This window comes from Hylobates moloch, unplaced genomic scaffold (genome assembly GCF_009828535.3).
Source record: "Hylobates moloch isolate HMO894 unplaced genomic scaffold, HMol_V3 SCAFFOLD_24, whole genome shotgun sequence".
NCBI lineage: Eukaryota > Metazoa > Chordata > Mammalia > Primates > Hylobatidae > Hylobates > Hylobates moloch.
The window spans coordinates 16,253,956-16,272,358 of NW_026652299.1; the positions used below are offsets into that span (position 1 = coordinate 16,253,956).

The 18,403-nt window shown below is 41.8% G+C and overlaps 1 protein-coding gene across 15 annotated transcripts in view; it reads right to left on the reverse strand.

Moving 5' to 3' along the window:
• Positions 1–15,703, reverse strand: part of R3HDM1 (R3H domain containing 1) — a 199,715-nt gene extending 184,012 nt beyond the window's left edge. For all 15 annotated transcript variants that reach the window (XM_032145802.2, XM_058434352.1, XM_032145789.2 and 12 more), the window contains exon 1: positions 15,554–15,703. The gene's annotated coding sequence lies outside the window, so the exon portion shown is untranslated. The remainder of the gene's footprint in view (positions 1–15,553) is intronic.
• Positions 15,704–18,403: the final 2,700 nt, after the last annotated feature.

Here is an 18,403-nt window from a genome sequence, read left to right on the forward strand (position 1 = left end):
CTTTATATAGGCAGTACAGGGCACATAGTAAGTTATCAACAAATATTTCATGAATGAATGCTGAGTGAATCCATAATGTCCTGGGTGGGCAACAATCCTATCACTTTAGTTTTGCAGATACATTCAAAATTAAAATTACCATTGGAATAATACAGAGTTTTAACCACAGGAATTTATTTTTTAGAACTTTGTATATGATTTGGGCCAGTATTTATGGAATCGTTAAGGAGGTGGGGTTATTTACATTTTATTAATTGTAACAGGGAAAATACATGCTAAAGCACTATGTTCTATTTTTTTTTTTTTTCTTTTTTAGACAGAGTCTTACTCTATCACCCAGGCTGGAGTGCAGTGGTACAATCTCAGCTCACTGCAATCTCTGCCTCTGGGGTTGAAATGAATCTCACGCCTTGGCCTCCCCAGTAGCTGGGATTAACAGGAGTACACCACCATGCCCAGCTAATTTTTTTGTATTTTTAGTAGAGACGAGGGTTTCGCCAGGTTGCCCAAGCTGGTCTCGAGCTCCTGGCCTCAAGTATTCCGCCTGCCTCAGCCTCCCAAACTGCTGGGATTATAGGCGTGAGTGAGCCACTGTGCCTGGCCCTGTACTCTAATTTAAGGGAGAATTTTTGCAGTTTCTTTCATTCTTCAACAGTTGATAGTGGGATTAGGGTGAGTGGCAAATGGTTTTAAAGGTGCTACTAATTTTATTCCTCCATTTCTGGAAATTTTTACCTTTTTTTGTTAGCCCTTCCCTTTACTTGTTCAATATCATTTGTAGTTAAAAGGCTGGATAATAGGCAACTATATGAATACAGCTCAGTTCACTGTAAATACCACTATAAAATCTAAAGTTTTCATCTTGAGACTACTAAGAGTTTGTCAAGTTGTGTTTGCCCCTACTCCAGTAAATCTAATAAACACAACTTTGATCAACACATTTTTTCTGGTGTCCTTTTTTGGGAGTCAACAATTGACAGCTGAATGTCTATATGATGTGTTTTTACTACATAAGTATATTTAAAATTCCAACCTCTCTCATTTCCCAACTATTTGTACCTTTCACTGGAAAAAAATTAGCTAATCCTATAGCGAGAGGTCGACAAGCATAAATGAATGAAAACAGCATAATTTCTTTAGTGGTTTCCACATACCAAAACGTTTACAGGCATTATCTTGTTTCCTCCTTACAAAATCCCTAAAAGGAGACATCATTATCTTCATTTTATAAATGAGGAAACAGACTGAGAGGCTAAGTAACTTAACTTGTTCAGCTGTTAAGAGGCAGAGCTGTGAATTTCAATTAGGTCTCTGAGTTTCCAAACACATACTTGTTTCCATTCAACATGTGGTTCTCTTTTTTTTTTTTGAGACGGAGTCTTGCTCTGTCACTCAGGCCGGAGTGCAGTGGCGCAATCTTGGCTCATTGCAAGCTCCGCCTCCCGGGTTCACGCCATTCTCCTGCCTCAGCCTCTCCGAGTAGCTGGGACTACAGGCGCCCGCCACCACGCCCGGCTAATTTTTTGTATTTTTAGTAGAGACAGGGTTTCACCGTGGTCTCGATCTCCTGACCTCGTGATCTGCCCACCTCGGCCTCCCAAAGTGCTGGGATTACAAGCGTGAGCCACCGCGCCCGGCCCAACATGTGGTTCTCTAAGTGTGGTCTGAGGACCACTGCAGGGTCACCAAGATCCTTTCAAAGGGTTCATGAGGTCCTCCCCTTTTTATCTTTGTATCTATGTTTGGCCAAAATTGTCTTCTTATATTTCAACCCAAACCACATATATCAGAGTGAATGCAAAAGCAGGTATGTGAACCCAGCCATCTTCTTTGGTTAAGCCAGACATTAAGGAAATTTGCAAAAATGTTCAAACAATGGGATTCTTCTTTTTTAAGTTATTTTGTATAACATATGGTATTATGTAAACTTGCAATAAGTTTATCATTCTTATTAATCATTAAATATTTTTTAAAATTTCTCATTTAGTATTTTTTAAATGGCAATACTATCCACACTGACTTACATATTTGACATAATCCCAATTAAAATCCAAGCTGCCTTCTTTGCAGAAACTGGCAACCTGACCCTAAACTATATAGAATAATAAATAGGATCTGGAATAACCAAAGAAAGACAAAAAGAAAAAAAAAAAACTCGAAAAAGATGAACAGAATTGGAGCTCTCATTTCAAAACTTGCTACAAAGGTACATAATCAAACAGTGTAGCACTGGCATAAAGACAGACATATAAATCAATGAAATAGAATTGCAAGTCCAGAAATAACCACATTTTTTGATCAATTGATTTTCAACCACAGTGCCAAGGTAATTCAATGGGGGAAAAAACAGTCTTTTCAACTAATGGTGCAGAAAACTAGATATTCACGTATAAAAATAAATCTGAACCCCTATCTCACACCATACACAAAAATTAATCATCCATTTTACATATTACACAGACTGTATCCTCCCCAAGTTGGTGGTCTTTTACTTTTGATCTCCTCACATTCCATTCCCATTGCTTTAAAACATTTAGACCAGGCACAGTGGCTCACACCTGTAATCCCAGCACTTTGGGAGGCTTGAGGCAGGCAGATCACTTGAGATCAGGAGCTTGAGACCAGCCTAGCCAAGATGGTGAAACCCCATCTCTACTAAAAATATAAATATTAGCAGCATGGTGGCACACATTTGTAATCCCAGCTACTCGGGAGGCTGAGGCAGAAGAATTGCTTGAACCTGGGAGGTGGAGGTTGTCGTGAGCCAAGACTGCAGCACTGCACTCTAGCCTGGGCTACAGAGTGAGACTCCGTCTCATGGTCATATAGTAACCATAGTGTAACTTAAGCATTTACATTACCCTCTTCCCTCAAATTAGTTATCATCTGCCAGTTTGATGCTTGGTATGTCATTATAGGGGATGAAATCTTTTATTTCATCTTACAGATAATATGCTTACAATATAAATATCTGGTTGAATAATGCCTCTTGACAAAACGGTATTATAGCAACTGGACAATGAAAAATGCAGATAACAGATTCTTTTTAGTTTAAATGATGAGGAGTTAAAAAAACGAAATAACAGCAAGACCTAACAAAAGGAGAATGAGAAAGGAACTGACATTTAGAAAAAAACAAGGTATACAAAGTGAAAACAAAAACTGTAACTTGGATTTGTTCAGTGTTAGAGGTATTTCTATTGTGCTCTATAGGTGTGAACATGGCTTAGTAAAAATAACACAATTGAACTATGTTAAATATATGAATGGTATTTTGCAGAGGATATTCGTTTAAAAATAGGTACTTTTCCCCCTTAGTACTATACGGGAACACACACAGGTTGTGTATACCTAATCTGAAAATGTGAAATCCAAAATGCTCCAAAATCCAACAGTTTTGAGCACCAACATAACAATACAAGTAGAAAATTCCACACCTGACCTTACATGATGAGTTGCAGTCAAAACTTTGTTTTATGCAAACAATTATTTAAAATAGTGTATAAAATTCTCTTTAGGCTATGAGTATAAGGTATACATGAAACAAATAAATTTCCTGTTTAAATCTGGGTCTCATCCCAAAGATATTTCAATATTCCAAAATCTGAAAAAATCCAATACACTTCTGGTCTCACACATTTTGGGTAAAAAATACTCAACCTATATACATTTCAGAGACATTGCTTTTCTTTTTTTCTTTTTCTTTCTTTTTTTTAATTTTTAACAAATTGAAGGTTTGTGGCAACTCTTGAGTCAAGCATATCGATCAGTACCATTTTCCCAGCATGTGCTCACTTCATGTCTCTGTGTAATAGTTTGGTAATTCTTGCAATATTTCAAACTCTTTATTATGTCTGGTGATGGTGATCTGCAATCAGTGATCTTTACCACTGTAATTGTTTTGGGGGACCACAAATCACACCCATATGAGACAGTGAACTTAGTTGATAAATGCTGTAGGTGTTCTGATTGCGCCACCAACTGGCTGATGCCCCATCTCTTCTCTCTCTCTTTGGTCCTCTCTATTCACCGAGACAAAACAACATAGAAATTAGGACAACTGGCCGGGCACGGTGGCTCACACCTGTAATCCCAGCACTTTGGGAGGCCGAGGCGGGCTGATCACAAGGTCAAGAGATCAAGACCATCCTGGCTAACACAGTGAAACTCCGTCTCTACTAAAAATACAAAAAAAATTAGCCAGGCGTGGTGGCAGGCGCCTGTAGTCCCAGCTACTCCGGAGGCTGAGGCAGCAGAATGGCGTGAACACGGGAGGTGGAGCTTGCAGTGAGCCGAGACTGCACCACTGCACTCCAGCCTGGGTGACAAGGCAAGACTCTGTCTCAAAGAAAAAAAAAAAAAAAAGAAAGAAATTAGGTCAATTAATAACCCTACAATGGCCTCCACATGTTTAAGTGAAAGTAAGAGTCACAGATGTCTCACTTTAAATCAAAAGCTAGAAATGATTAAGCTTAGCATGAAAGGCATGTTGAAAGGTGAGACAGGCTGAAAGCCTAGTCCTCAAGCTAGGCCTCTTTGCATCAAATAGCCAAGCTGTGAATGCAAAGGAAAAGTTCTTGAAGGAATTAAAAATTGCTACTCCAGTGAACACACAGATGATAAGAAACCAAAATAGCCTTATTGCTGATATATGGAGGTTTTAGGGGTCCAGACAGATGATCAAACCAGCCACCACATTCCCCTAGGCAAAAGCCTAACCCAGTACAAGGCACTCTCTTCAATTCTATGAAGGTTGAGAGAGACGAGGAAGCTGCAGAAGTCGAAAGCTAACAAAGACTGATTTATGAGGTTTAAGGAAATGACACAATCTCCATAACATAAACATGCAACGTGAAGCAGCAGGTGTTGAAGAAGCTGCAGCAAATTACCCAGAAGATCTAAGATCATTGACGAAGGTGATCACTAAACAACAGATTTTCAATGTAGACAAAACAGCTTTCTATCGGAAGTTGCTATTCTAGGACTTCCATAGAGAGAAGTCAATGCCCTGCTTCAAAGCTTCAAAACACAGTTTGACTCTAGTTAGAAGCTAATGCAGATGTGGCCGGGCGCAGTGGCTCATGCCTGTAATCCCAGCACTTTGGGCGGCCGAGGCATGCGGATCACGAGGTCAGGAGATCGAGACCATCCTGGCTAACACGGTGAAACCTCGTCTCTACTAAAAATTAAAAAAAATTAGCCGGGCGTGGTGGTGGGAGCCTGTAGACCCAGCTACTCAGGAGGCTGAGGCAGGAGAATGGTGTGAACCCAGGAGGCGGAGCTTGCAATGAGCCGAGACTGCGCCACTGCACTCCAGCCTGGGCGACAGAGCGAGACTGTCTCCAAAAAAAAAAAAAAAAAAAAAGAAGCTAATGCAGATGCTTAACTTTAAGTTGAAGCCAGTGCTCATTTAACATTCTGAAAATCCTAGGGCCATTAAGAACTATGCTAAAAGTACTCTGCCTGTGCTCTATAAATGCAACAAAGCCTGGATGACAGCACATCTGTTTACAACAGATATGCTATTTACGAATACTTAAAACCCTCTGTTGACACCTACTGCTCAGAAAAAAAAGACTTCTTTTAAAAAACTTACTGTTCATTGATAATTTACCTTGTCACCCAAGAGCTCTGATGGAGATGTTAAAAAGAATGAATGTTCTTTTGACTGCTAACACAACATGTATTTTTCAGCCCATGTATCAAGGATTAATTTCTATTTTTAAGTCTCATATTTATGAAATACACTTTGTAAGGCTACATGGCTGCCAAAGACAGTAATTCCTCTGATGCAACTGGGTAAAGCAAGCTGAAAACCTTCTGGAAAGGATTCATCACACTAGATGCCATTAACAACATTTGTGGGCATGGTGGCTCATGCCTGTAATCCCAACACTCTGGGAGGCTGAGGCAGAAGGATTGCTTGAGGCCAGGAGTTTGAGACCAGCCTTGGCTACAGAGCCAAGACCCTGTCCCTACAAAAAAAATAAATAAATAAAAATAAAAACAGACAGATGTGTTGGCATGCACCAGCACTGAGGTGGGAGAACTGCTTGAGCCCTAAAAGTTCAAGGTTACAGTGAGCTATGACAGCAGCACTACACTCCAACCTGGGCAACAGAGCAACACCTACATGTCTTAAAAGAACATTTGTGGTTCATGGGAGGAGGTCAAAATATCAACTTTAAAAAATTTTTATTTTTTGACCACCTATGCATCTGTGAAGTTACAAAATATCAATAAGAGTCTGGAAGAAATCGATTTCAACCTTTATGGATGACTTGGAGGGGTTCAAGACTATCCTGGATAAAGTAACTACAGATGTGGTGGAAATAGTAAGAGAACTAGAATCAGAAGTGGGGCCTGAAGATGTGCTTGAATTGCTGTTCATGATATCATTATTTGTTCATGATTATGGACGAGCAAAGAATGTGGTTTCTTGGGATGGACTCTACTCCTGGTAAGTCTATTTCTGTTAGCATTGTTGAAATAGCAACAAAGGATTTAGAATATTACACAAACTTAGTTGTAAATTAGTAGGAAAATTGGAGAGGACTGACTACAATTTTGAAAGAAGTTCTACTGTGGCTGCTTTCAAACAGCAGCACATGCTATCGAGAAATCTTCCATGAAAGGAAGTGTCCATCAACGTGGACATTGTTTTCATTGTTGTCTTATTTTCAGATATTGCCACAGCCACTCCAACCTTCAGCAACCACCATCTTGATCGGTCAGCAGCCACCAACACTGAAGCAAGACTCTCCACCAGCAAAAAGATTACAACCTGCTGAAGGCTCAGATGATTAGAATTTTTAAGCAAAATTTAAAAATTAAGATATGTGCATTTTTTAGACATAATGCTCTTCACACTTTAGACTACAGAATTGTATAAAACTCTTTTTTTTTTTTAAAGTGATACCGTCAGTTGTAAACCTAACTTTTAAATGCACCTGGATACCCAAAAATGTATATGACTCGCTTTTTCATGGTTGTCTGGAACTGAACTCGCAGTATCTCCCAGGTGTGCCTGCAATTCTTTTGGGATCCATTCTAGTTGCTGTACCAATACAATCACGCACTGCATAATGACATTTCAGTCAACAATGGACTGCATAAATGACAGTGGTCCCATAAGACTATGTTGGTGAAAAATTCCTGGCACCTAAGGATTATCACAGCCTTCATAACACAACACATTACTCACGTGTTTATGGTGATGCTGGTGTAAACCTACTGCACTGCTATATGCATATGACTATATGAAAGTATAGCACAGGCCGGGCACAGTGGCTCACGTCTGTAATCCCAGCACTTTGGGAGGCCGAGGCGGGCAGATCACGAGGTCAGGAGATTGAGACCATCCTGGATAACACGGTGAAACCCCTCTCTACTAAAAATACAAAAAAGTAGCTGGGGGTGGTGGTGGGCGCCTGTAGTCCCAGCTACTCGGGAGGCTGAGGCAGGAGAATGGTGTGAACCCGGGAGGCGGAGCTTGCAGTGAGCCGAGATCGCGCCACTGCAATCCAGTCTCTGGGCGACAGAGGGAGACTCCGTCTCAAAAAAAAAAAAAAGGTATAGCACATACATATATGCAACACATAATACTTGATAATGGTAATAAATGACTATGATACTGATTTATGCATTTACTACACTTCTTATCATTATTTTAGAGTGTACTCCTTCTACTTATTTAAAAAAAAAATCAGAAGTTAACTGTCAAACAGCTCAGGGAGGTCCTTGAAGAGGTATTCCAGAAAAAGACATTAACATCAAGATGATAGATTCATGTGTGTAATTGTTTCTGAAGACCTTTGGGTGGGACAAGATACAAAGATGGAAGACAATGATACTGATGATCCTGACCCTGCGCAAGCCTAGGCTAATGCATGTGTTTACATTTTGGTTTTTAACAAAAAATTTTAAAGGAAAAACAACAACAACAACAACAACAAAAACTTTTAAGCCAGGTGCGGTGGCTCACGTCTGTAATCCAAGCACACTGAGAGGCTGAGGTGGGTGGATCACCTGAGGTCAGGAGTTCAAGACCAGCCTGGCCAACATGGTGAAACCCCGTCTCTACCAAAAATAAAAAAATTAGCTGGGCATGGTGGTGGGAACCTGTAGACCCAGCTACTTGGGAGGCTGAGCTGGGAGGTCAGGAGTTCAAGACCAGCCTGGCCAACATGGTGAAACCCCGTCTCTACCAAAAATACAAAAATTAGCTGGGCATGGTGGTGGGCACCTGTAGACCCAGCTACTTGGGAGGCTGAGGCAGGAGAATCACTTGAATCCAGGAGGCGGAGGTTGCAGTGAGCCAAGATCGTGTCACTGCACTCTAGCCTGGGTGACGGTGACGAGAGCAAAACTCCATCTCAAAAACAAACAAACTCCAAAAACTTTTAAAATAGAAAAATGCTTATAGGGCAAGGATATAAAGAAAAAATATTTTTGTACAGCTATACTATGTCTATTTTAAGCTAAGTGTTACTAAAAGAGGGTCAAAACTTTAAAAATTTTTAAAAATTTATAAAGTAAGAAGTTACTGCAAACAAGTTAATTTTTTAGATAGAAAAATATTTTATAAATTTAGTGGAACCCAAGTATACAGCATTTATAAAGTCTACAATGGTACAAGTATGTCTGAGGCCTTTGCATTCACTCACTGGCTCACCTACCATAATTTCCAGTGCTACAAGCCACATTCATGGTAAGTGCCTTAGGTATACCATTTAAAAATATCTTACACCTTATTTTTACCATACCTTGTCTTTATTTACATATATAGATACTTAACCATGGTGTTAGAATTGTCTACAGTATTTAGCATAGTAGCATACTGTATAGGTTTGTAGCCCAGGAGCAACAGGCCATACATATCATATAACTTAGATATCTATAAGGCTATATACCATGTAGGTTTGTGTAAGCACACTCCATGATGTTGGCACAACAAAACTCTCTAATGACACATTTCTCAGAACTTATCCCTAATGTTAAACAAGGGATAAGTTTGTTTAACTGCTGTTAAGGACTGCTGTTTGTTCCTTTTCTAAGGCAGCATAGTATTCCATGGTATGGATGTATCACAGTTCAATAATTCATGCAGCGAAGGACATTTGGGTTGTTCCCAGTAAAAAACAAACAGATACACAGTATTTCTATATGAAGGAAGCTTCTTTCCCAAGAGCACTTTTAAAATGAGAGCCCACCGGGCGTGGTGGCTCATGCCTGTAATCCTAGCTACTAGGGAGGCTAAGGCAGGAGAATTGCTTGAGCTCAGAAGGCGGAGGTTGCAGTGAGCCGAGACTGCACCACTGCACTCCAGCCTGGGCGACAGAGTGAGACTGTCAAAATAAAATAAGGGCTCACTAAAATGAAGGCCTAGGCTGGGCGTGGTGGCTCACGTCTGTAATCCCATCACTTTGGGAGGCTGAGGTGGGCGGATCACTTGAGGTCGGGAGTTCAAGACCACCCTGGCCAATAGGGCGAACTCCCGTCTCTACTAAAAATACAAAAATTAGCTGGCATGGTGGCTTGTGCCTATAGTCCCAGCTACTTGGGGGGAGCTGAGGAAGGAGAATCGCTTGAACCTGGGAGGTGGAGGTTGCAGTGGGCCGAGATTGTGCCACTGCACTCCAGCCTGGGTGACAGAAAAAAAAAAAAAAAAAGATAATGTCATTTAGTTTTTTTGTATACATTTGATACATGTACAAAGATTTTGTTTCACAAGAAAACTTCCAGAGCTTCTCTCCCCACTGAAGGGCAAGGTAACAAAGTAAATCCACAGTTAAGCTACCTCATACTGTAAGGTGACATTTTACTCTAGTTATGGAACTTCTTTCTTTCTGTCCTAAGAGCAGCAGTCCCCAACCTTTTTGGCACCAGGGACCTGTTTGGTGGAAAATAATTTTTCCCCAGATGGTGCAGGCGGTGAGGAGGATGGTTATGGGATGAAACTGTTCTACCTCAGATCATCAGGCATTAGATTCTCATAAGAGGCATGCAACCCAGATCCCTTGCATGTGCAGTTCACGGTAAGGTTTGCAATCCTATGAGAATCTAATGCCACCGCTGATCTGACAGGAGGCAGAGCTCAGGTGGTGATGTTCACTGGTCCACTGCACACCTCCTGCTGTGTGGCCCAGTTCCTAAGGGTTGGGGACCCCTGCCTTACAGGACAGGTTAGCAAAGTTAATTGTACAACTAAGCCACAAAAGTAATTTATATTTGTCTTTCATCAAACTAATGTTGTGACAAGCCAAATTCACTATTTTAAATGCTTAGATGAGACAATATCAAGTTATTCCCTCTCGAGAATGGTCAAGAATAAAAACAAATGTAGTTTATTTTCTCTACCTAATTTCTTTTGCAGATGAAGTCGTTATAGGGAGTTGTAGATAAAAACTTCAGTAAAGCAGACATCATTTAAACATGCCGTGCAATCTACTATTTACGAAATAGGCTGGGTGCAGTGGCTTATGCCTGTAATTCCAGCACTTTGGCAGGCCAAGGCAGGAGGATCGCTTGAGCCCAGGAGGTGGGAGGTCAGCCTGGGTAACACAGTAAGAACCTGTGTCTACTAAATTAAAAAATTAGCCATGTGCCTGTAGTCCTAGTGACAAGCTTGTAGTCCTAGTTACAAGCTTGTAGTCCTAGTTACTTGGGAGCATAAGATGGGACGCTCCCTTGAGCCTCAGAGTTCAAAGCTGTGGTGAGCTATGATCCTGTTGCTGCACTCCAGTCTGGGTGACAGGGTAAAACCCTGTCTCTTAAAAAAATAAAAAATGAAATAAGGGGGCTCAAAAACCTTACAACTTTTCTAAAGAAGTGAGCTGACAGGTACAAATTTGGAAAAAACTCACAAATATAAAATTCACAAGGCAAAGGGGGAAAAAAGATCATAAACTATAGGCTTTCAAAATTCTCAGAAAAAGAAATTTAAGTTAATAGGTGTGTATAGAGATGAGAGAAAACATTAAAGATAAAATCTAGATATAAAAAAAACAAATTGCTGGAAAATAAGGTACAAAACTGGCTTTGGGCCAGGATTTCGTTTCATCTCTATTTCATCCCTCAGCCAATAACTAATTGAATTAAATTCTGGAAATGATATACATTCATGTTGATGCTAATGTCTTATTAGGTACAAGCAAATGTGTTTAATTATATTACTTCCTTATTTGAGAAGCAAAGTTAACTTGACAAAATTTTGTTTAATTATACGATTTAATTCTTTGCACATGTCCATATTATTAAACATTACGGGAAGTCTCAGGGATTAAGTGGCAGATGATTTAATTTTTTTTAGTTTACAATTATACTGAGAAAAAACTGACTTCCTTCTCTTCACAACAGCCATCTCATTTTATTTATTTATTTATTTATTTTTGAGACAAAGTCTTGCTCTGTCGCCAGGCTGGAGTGCAGTGGTGCAATCTCAGCTCACTGCAACCTCCGCCTCCCGTGTTTAAGTGATTGCCCTGCCTCAGCCTCCCGAGTAGCTGGGACTACAGGCACCTGCCAACATGCCCTACTAATTTTTGTATTTTTAGTAGAGATAGGGTTTCACCATACTGGCCAGGCTGGTCTCGAACTGCTGACCCTGTGATCCGCCCACCTCGGCCTCCCAAAGTGCTGGGATTACAGGCGTGAGCCACCCCGCCTGGCCCTTCATTTTAGTTATCTTAAGTTGTAAGAAATAAATTATTATCCCTATATGCAAATGTGGTTATAAAGACAGAGCATTGATTCTGTGGTTTGGTGCTGCAATAGCTATTTGAAAATTACATTACCATGTTACCACACCTCCTCGACACACTAATTCCCCAATTTATTTACAATAGAATATGGAAAGTCAATAGTGAAATTTTCTAATTCAAATAGCAACAGTATTTTACAAACCTATCGAGCCTTGCTTATCACTGTAACATTTTCAAGAATGGGAAAAACAAAACTGCTACCAATTTTCACTACTTTATTTCTGAGAAACTAAAACTTAATACTAACTCAAATGGATGTAATTAGGTATACTAAAGCAGCAGTTCAAAAAAGAAGAAAAAAACCCTATTACTTGCAAGGCATGGCAATGCACATCTTCTGCATAATATTTGACAAAGCTTATTTCAAGTTTATATAATTTTCTATTGCTACTGTCATGTAAGACCTCCTTGGAGGAGCACCCATTTGTACGAGGTCCATTGACTTGGGAGGCCCACCATATATACCTCAGCTCGTTATTTTGCACAAGGTGCAGCTTGTCTTGAACCCTAACTGGACATTCCTGTCAGAAAGACTTCATAATATAACTGTCTTCATGCTAACCTTAAATTTGTTTAACTATACAAATTCCAAGAACACTATTATGTGTGAAGACTCAGTAAGTTTTCAGAAATGCTCGGAAGAGAAAGGAATAGCATCTCCCACAAGTTGTTTCACAGAAAAGAAACACTCAAGTGTTGATAAATAAGGAGAATTAAAAAGAACAGCAACAAAACTGTAGTCACATATGGTCATAACAATTTCAAATGATTTGCTTAATCTTTTTTTTTTTTTGAGACAGAGTCTCGCTCTTTCACCCAGGCTGGAGTGCAGTGGCGCAATCTCGGCTCACTGCAGGCTCCACCCCCCGGGGTTCATGCCATTCTCCTGCCTCAGCCTCCAGCGTAGCTGGGACTACAGGCGCCCGCCACATCGCCCGGCTAATTTTTTGTATTTTTAGTAGAGACGGGGTTTCACCGTGTTAGCCAGGATGGTCTCGATCTCCTGACCTCGTGATCCGCCCGCCTCGGCCTCCCAAAGTGCTGGGATTACAGGCGTGAGCCACCGCGCCCGGCTGCTTAATCTTAACTCTGTATTAAACAGTTCAAATGTCATCTGGTAGCACAATGAATATGGATAGCAAGTATATAAACTAGAGCTTGAAACATATATCAGCTAAATAAAATTTAAAAGATATTACAATAGTTAACCACTACATGGAGTACACTAATTTTTATTCCCAATAATCCATTTGAAATGTATTCCACAGACATTTGCATTTTAATTCAAAGTCAAAAAAACTTCCATAAGCTAATCAAACATAACTAGACGCAAACTGTGCTTAAGTCACTATATAAATTAATACACCCATGGTACTCTTCAGTAACAGAATGTGTTCCAAGGCTGCAACAACACCCTCAGCATATGAACAACAAACCCATTCTCTAAATATGCATGAAAATAACAACAGTTAATATTTAATTGCACAAACTGTGTCAGGCACAATGCTAGGGGATTTACATACTTTATCTCTAATTTTCAGTTTTATTTTTAAGATGGAGTTTCGCTCTTGTTGCCCAGGCTGGAGTTCAATGGCCCGATCTTGACTCACCGCTGCCTCCCAGGTTCAAGCGATTATCCTGTCTCAGCCTCCCGAGTAGCTGAGATTACAGGTGCCCGCCACCACGCGCGACTAATTTTTTGTATTTTCAGTAGAGACGGGGTTTCTCCATGTTGGTCAGGCTGGTCTCCAACTCCCGACCTCAGGTGATCTGCCCGCCTCAGCCTCCCAAAGTGCTGGGATTACAGGTGAGCCACTGCGCCCAGCCGTTATTATATATTTATCTCTAATTTTCATAACTCCCGAAGTTAAGCATTATCATCCTCATTTTACAGATGAGGAAACCGAACTGAGGTTCATGGAGGGATCCAACAGCCAGGAAGAAATTGTAGAAGACTCCTAAATTTTCAACAGCCCTTTCTCTATATAAATCACCCAAGATCTGAAAGTATCAATTGTATAATTTATCAATTAACTCTTAAGTTTTGGAAAATACTATGCTGGCAGCTGGCAATATATGTTACAAGAACTTTGTGGGGATCTCAGGGGACTTGCCTTCCAAGGCTATGTATTTATTTCTTCATTTTTTTGAGACGATGTTCTGCTATATTGCCTAGGCTGGCCTTGAAGTCCTGGGCTCAAGTGATCCTCTCACCTCACACTCCTGAGTAGCAGGGACTACAGGTGACTACTACATGGCTGGCAATTTTCATTTTTTAATAGATACCCAAATTTCCTCCAGGACCTGAATGTATCTATGTCAATTCTGTATCTGGATGTACTAGTTATGGAATATAGAAGATCATTAAGCCACCATAGTCTTCTCAGACCCTGAAGAAATGATCAAAACTCAGATATTTCTTCAGAACCCAAGTTTATTCTGCTAACAAGTAAACCTCAGAAATGGGCCTAGAATTTTATCTCTGATCACAGTTATGTCTCCTACAGACTATAGAATCCACGATTTAAAGACATATTCTTCCAGGCATAAAAGCAGAATGGTATTTGAAAAGACGAGCACTCCATCAAAATGTGATGAAGAAATCATAATAGAATGCCCTAAAAATAGCCAAATATGCCAAATTTTTAGAAATTGAGATGTGTCCAATTATTCCTGTTAGACTGGTATCCTATTACTTAGAAGATCTTGTTTCACATATTATAAATGGGTAGACTTTCAGTTTGACTTTAACCATCTTTTCATTTAAAAGTTTTTGTCATCAATGACATTTAAGCTAAAAAAGGGTTTCTTACAGTTACCCTTTTCAGGTAAACTATAACCATGAATATATATATATATATATTTAGAAAATTTTATTAGAAAAACCATTTGCTGTTCACTAATCCTAATTGGGAAAGCACCTCTTCACCTTTTACTTAGTTAACTTACTATCCCAGGACAATTACACACGGAGCATGATAGTCCCAATAATTTAAGTTTCTTTATAAAAACAAGCTCAACAGAGTCACCCTTTGCACCTAGTCACAACAACAAAAGAAAACAAAACACCAAAAAACTTCAAAGCACACAAAGATTTGTTGGCAGCCTAAGGCTCAGGCACCAAAACGTGTGTAAATCTGATCTCGGGGGACCGTGGCACTGACAGTCATTCAACTTTCTTTTTAATATTCCCATTGTGCTTTTTCTGGTACCACAGGGAAAATGTACCTACATTTTACCATCCGGTCGAAGCTGAAAATTCTCTTGGTGCAAGGCCAGGGGATGCGGCCGTGGGGCGGCCGGGGGAGCCCGGGGCACCGGCGCCAGCCACCCGTGAGAGCAGTGCCACGCTCCTGACAGGCCTGCTGTGGCTGGCTCCCGAGTCCCTGGGGCTGCAAGAGCAGCCGCGGAGGCAGCAGCAGCAGCCATGGCAGGGACTCAGGAACCTTTCCCCTGCCTCCTCCGCTAGGCCTCGAGGGGTTTGCTTTTCACATGGCCCTCGGGTGGGGGCGGTGGGCACAAGGTAGTGGCTGCAGCTGCAGCCGCAGCCGCGGGCCAGGCGAGCCTGGCTCACTCGGAACCCGACCTAACGGCGGGCTGGCAGCAGCGGGACGTCAGAAGGCCCTGGCTGAAGCGCCGACGACCCGGCGGGGAAGGCCACCTTTTCACACACCACATCTCTCCCCTGCCTGCCTCCTTCTCCGTTAGCGCTACCGGTTGGCGGGCGGGGGAGGGGAGCGAGGCGCGTTATTCCCGGGGAGCTGGACGGGGGAGGGGAGGGCATCTCTTACCCGCGTTACTGAGGAGGAGGAGGCGGTTGGAGCGCGGCGCGGCGGGGCGACGGCGGGGCTGGGTGGGTGCAAGTAAGAGTCTTACGAAAGGGAATTAACCCCATCACCAGCCCGGACACCGGCTCCAGCGGCAGCCGCGGCTGGCAGAATCCCGCCCCTTCCCACCACGCACTAGCCCCGCCTCTTCGTCCTCTTTGAGCGGCAGCCGACTACTCATAGGTTGTACGTCCCCGGAGTGACATGAGTTTTGCCCAATCACGCTTGAAAAAACTGTCTTCTCTCCACCCCTTTACCTCCTCCCAGGCCGCGGAGAGCAGTGCCAAATCTTCCTCCAACCTCAAGAGAAACAGAACCAATCCGTGATAAGTAACCGCCCTTGAAGGACGCAAAAGCCAACCAATGGTAAGACTAGGAGGACAGCCATTTTGCCCACTTGTAAAGAGCTACCTTTTCCCACGAGTTGGAACCTGAGGTGAGGGAGTTTCGTGAGTTTTTACTGACTCGAGGTATTTAAAAGACAACCATATCTCCTCAGGGGGTATTTATAGTACTTTTTAGGGGTAAAGGAAAATTATCCTCCATGTGGGGCGAAGTGAGGCATGCTGCTTAAGGGCTTGGCTCCTCCCCTTAGCGCTAACGGGTTCTGAAACGAACACCTGGTTTCTCCAGCTTCGGTGGCGGAGGGCGGGGTGATTTCTCTTTTCGGCCTGGAGCCGACTACAATTCCCAACATGCTTTTCCTTTACCCATAACCTCTCCTCCGTTCACTTGTCGCGGTGCTTGGCTGGAATTGTAGTTCCTGAGAGGTACCCGTGCCGCCGCTTCAGCCAATGAAAAGGGACAGAGTTTTGAATGACTTGGAATTAGGGCGGAGAACGAGTTGTCGCGAGGCTGTACAGATCCCTTTTCGCAACCCTAACAGGAGAGAAATGATGGAAGAAGGGTAGCCAGAAGAGTTTCCTCAAAATACCATAGGGGTTTTTAATTATTAGTACGTATTTAAACTCATCTACTTTCACGTTGTCCCGTTGAACGTCACTTCCGCTTAGGGGCGGACACGTTCCAAACCTGTGGCGGGAGTTGGAGATTCTGCAGCGAATACGCCGGGTGTGACTGTCTGGAAGTGGCGTGGCTGGCAAGTCGCTAGTTTCTTGCATGGGAGATAAAAAGTTGAACGGAATTTAATGGCATTTTAAGAAAGAGTGGGTGACGTGGGATGGGGGTAATTTCCAGGGCCTTCATGCTTTCTGCACCCCGGCCTTCAATCGCGGGCGTCTCGGCCTGCTCGCTGTTAGATTGCACGGCTAAATTTGTAGAAAGTACCTCTAATGCCTTTCGTCTTCGCGTGGTCAGTTTGAACTGTAAAGACGGGGCTCCGAAGTTCTAAACTACATTTACAGACACACTTTTTTTTTTTTTTTTTGAGACGGAGTCTTGCTCTGTCGCCAGGCTGGAGTGCAGTGGTGGGATCTCGGCTCACTGCAACCCCCGCCTCCGGGGTTCACGCCATTCTCCTGTCTCAGCCTCCCGAGTAGCTGGGATTACAGGCGCGCGCCACTCCGCCCAGCTAATTTTTTGTATTTTTAGTAGAGACGGGGTTTCACCATGTTGGCCAGGATGGTCTCGATCTCCTGACCCCGTGATCCGCCCACCTTGGCCTCCCAAAGTGCTGGGATAAAGACATCACTAAAAAGATTAAGGAGACCACAGCCTAATAATCTTAGCCGTCAGGCCCTGGTTTATGCCTCCTTCAGAGTTCAAGGGCGACTGTATATATGCTTTTGGACATTCCATTTAAAGTCCGCAGGAAAACTGACTGAATAAAGGAGATACGAGTTACAGAAAAGGCTTTTTCCCTCCCTATGCGTGTGCCCTTTATTCTTAAACTCTTTCCTTTATTATTTTGACTGAGACTTTCTCAGATAAATTCTAATTCAGTTTACCCCATGATTTTACTGAGATTTTCTCTTATAAATCCTCTTGTATTTATGGTATGAGCGCTTACACTCTATTGGGTACTATACCAGACTTTGTGGGTAGAGCAGTGCCTAAAAAGAGGCTCCTTGTTCAAAAGTTGTGAGGAAGAGAGAGGCTAAACAAAATTGTAATGTCACTCTTTTAATCTAAGTCAAGTCTTATTTAGTCACATTTTGTATGTTTCTTTGGTCCCTTCTTTACATTCTACCTTTGGATTAAAATGAGCACGTTTTCCTCTTTGCATTATTTTTACTAAAGCACTAATCTGTGTCCAATACTCATGAGTGATGTTTATATACAAAATAGATGGTAAATTTTACAGTGTAATCCTGCTAGATATAGGAATGTAACCATACCTTGCAGCAAGACATTTTTGTAGATCTACCAGGCAAAGTGTTGTCTCTTGCTTTTTAATGCAATTAGGATATTCAGTGATAATTTAGCAATGCAGTCTACTGTAGATGCTTAGTTTTTTTTTTTTTTATTTGTTTGTGTCAGGAGTTCTTCCAGTGTAAATCGAGTCACTGAATAGTAATGACGGCTATCATTTTATTGAGTTTCATCTGAGCCAGAAATGATGTTATGTGTGATAAGTACATTTTCCTTGTGACAAACTGTCAGTTTCCTTGACATTTTTATATTTGAAGAAGGTGAGGCTCAATGAAGGTAAATAAGACTTGTAGAGGTCTGACCTGATGGCTCACACCTGTAATCCCAGCACTTTGAGATGTCAAGGCAGAGAATCACTTGAGTCTAGCAGTTCTAGACCAGCCTGGGCTACATAGGAAACCTCGGTCTTTACAAAAAATAAAAAAATTAGCTGGGCATGGTGGTGCACAACTGTGGTCCAGCTACACAGGAGGCTGAGGTGAG